Below are 2,500 nucleotides of genomic sequence, written 5' to 3'. Positions count from 1 at the left end.
AGTGCGGCGGCGTCGCCGCTCGGACGAGTGTCCCCCCCGGGGGATGGTCTGCCGGAAGGCGCCCGCCGTCGCCGGCGGCCGTCCCGGCCCGGGCTCCGTCCGTCGCTTCCCCGTTGCCCTTCTCCGGCCGCGTGTGGGCCGAAGGTAGGCGTGCGGGGGCGGCCGCGGGGGCGCTTCCCCGTCCGGTCCCCGAGTGGAAACGAGGGGAGCGGGCGTAGCCCCCCGGCTCAGCCGCCGTACGCCTGCCGCTGGGCGCGAGCCCGCGGGAAGGGAGTTCCCGACGGTGCGAAGCGGCGGCGGTCCCGGGAGTGCGGCCCCGGCGGCGGTGGGTCTTGCCGACCGGCAGGCCTCCGGCGCTCGCGACGCCGGCTCGGGTCTCGGGGGCGGCCCCGCCTCCCGGGTTACCCCCCGGTTGCGCGTTCGGAGTGCGGCCCCCGCCGGACTTTCGCCCTTAGGGCGGTGGGAAGCGGTCCCGCGCAGGGGTTGCTCCGGTGGATCGGTAGTCGCCGCGCGGCGTCTCCGGGCGTTGTAAGGCCGCTGGGAAGAGAGCCCGGCCGCGCGGTTGGCGCGGCGGCGTTCCGCGAGTCCGCGGCCGTCGGTCAAGGCGAAGGTTGCGAGCGTGAGCGGGGGCCGGCGGTCGCGCCCCCGCGGCCGCGAAGGCGTGTTGTTCCCGTGAGCGAGGCCGGGCGGGCCGCCGTCCCTCGGCCGGTCCGTCGCGTTGCTTCTCCGTGCGGAGGTCGGGCCGAGCCCGGGCGCCTGGGCCGCCTCCGAAGAGACAAGGGCATGCCGAGGCGGCGTCTCCCCTTGCGGGGGGAGGCGGTCGGGGGCGCGGGCCCCCCCGCCTTTTTGCCGAGCTTCGGAGCGAAACGTGGGGTTTTCGCTTTTTTCCCCTCCTCCGTTTGTCGTTGTGCTCGTACGGTCGAGGCGGGGCGCGTGGGGCGCGCGTCCTTGCCAAAACGAAGGGGGCCGCTCCGCGCGAGCGGTCCCGGCCCCTCCGCGCGTGCGGGGTCGGTGCCGAAAGCCAGACAACTCTTAGCGGTGGATCACTCGGCTCGTGCGTCGATGAAGAACGCAGCTAGCTGCGAGAATTAATGTGAATTGCAGGACACATTGATCATCGACACTTCGAACGCACTTGCGGCCCCGGGTTCCTCCCGGGGCTACGCCTGTCTGAGCGTCGCGTGACGATCAATCGCCGCCCGGGGGCCGCCCCGGCGGCGCGGCTGGGGTCGCCTCGCAGGTCCGTTGCCCGCGGTAGGCGGCGGCGGCGGCGGCGGCGGCGTCGGCGTCGTCCCGGCCGGTGCCCGGAGGGAAGGCGGTGTCCGGGGGTTCGGCGAGGGAAGCGTTTCCCTCGGCGGCCTCGGCCCTCTTTCCCTGCGGCCCGGCGGGGCTTCGTCGTCGTCGCGGTCGTCGTCGCCGCCGCTTCCGCGCAGGGCCTTCGTCCCCCTAAATGCAGACTCGGGGAGCGCTCCGTAGCTCCCCGCTCCCGGAACGAGCCGCTGGGGCGGAGCTCGTCCTTGCCGGGGCCGTGCCGCGCGGTGCGGCGGCGGCGGCCGGGGCGAGAGCGAGAGAGAAGACGGCGTCTCCAAGACGCCGCCGTGGTCCGAGAGAGGGCGAAAGGGGAGGCGAGGCGCGGGCCTCGCCCCCGGGCTCCACCCCCGTGCGGGCGGCTGTCTGCGGGTGGGTACCGCGGGGGTACCGTGCCGTGTGCTGCCGCGCGCACGCGAGGCGCGAGCGCCGGGGACGGGGGTCGTAACCCGCTCCTCCTTCCCCGAGTCCTCTGTGGCGGTCCCCGGCGCGTCGGCGAGCCCGTCGCCTTTCTCTCTCCGTCTCTCCGCCGAGGCCGCCGCGAAGCCGCACGGCCGGCCGGGTCCCTCGTCAGGGCCGTCTCTGCCGCGCTCCTCTTCGGTTCTCGTCTCCGGGATGGGAGTCTCCGTCTCCGTCGTCTCTGTCTCTCTCTCTCTCTCTCTCGCTCTCTCTCCCGCTCGCTCTCTCTCTCGCTCTCCGTCCTCTCCTGGCGCCGCGGGGCGCGAGGGGTTGGCCGGGAGGGAGAGGGGAGTTGTAGGGGGGAAAAGAGGAGGAGAGGAGGGGAGGAAAAAGGGGACGCGGAGCGAAAGCCGGCCGTCGCGGCCGCCCGCCGGCCGGCGCGCGCCTCCCTCGAGGGGAGCGGCGCGCCGGTTAGGGCGGTGCGGCGGCCAATGCTCTGGGCTTGCGACCTCAGATCAGACGTGGCGACCCGCTGAATTTAAGCATATTAGTCAGCGGAGGAAAAGAAACTAACGAGGATTCCCTCAGTAACGGCGAGCGAAGAGGGAAAAGCCCAGCGCCGAATCCCCGCCCCGCGGTGGGGCGCGGGACATGTGGCGTACAGAAGCCCCAATCCCCGGCGGCGCTCTCGGGGGACCCAAGTCCTTGTGATCGAGGCCGCAGCCCGCGGACGGTGTGAGGCCGGTAGCGGCCCCCCGGCGCGCCGGGCCCGGGGCTTCTTGGAGTCGGGTTG

The 2,500-nt window shown here is 73.9% G+C and overlaps 1 non-coding gene and 1 pseudogene across 1 annotated transcript; both read left to right on the top strand.

Annotated features, from left to right (window-relative positions):
* The first annotated feature begins 1,027 nt into the window (after positions 1 to 1,027).
* Positions 1,028 to 1,180, top strand: LOC130266744 (5.8S ribosomal RNA). The gene has a single exon (XR_008842978.1). It is a non-coding gene; the product is annotated as a 5.8S ribosomal RNA (ribosomal RNA).
* Positions 1,181 to 2,212: 1,032 nt separating this feature from the next.
* LOC130266745 (28S ribosomal RNA) overlaps positions 2,213 to 2,500 on the top strand; it is a 5,240-nt pseudogene continuing 4,952 nt past the window's right edge.

This window comes from Oenanthe melanoleuca, unplaced genomic scaffold, assembly GCF_029582105.1.
Source record: "Oenanthe melanoleuca isolate GR-GAL-2019-014 unplaced genomic scaffold, OMel1.0 S185, whole genome shotgun sequence".
Lineage (NCBI taxonomy): Eukaryota > Metazoa > Chordata > Aves > Passeriformes > Muscicapidae > Oenanthe > Oenanthe melanoleuca.
This window is presented reverse-complemented; position numbering and strand designations above follow the sequence as displayed.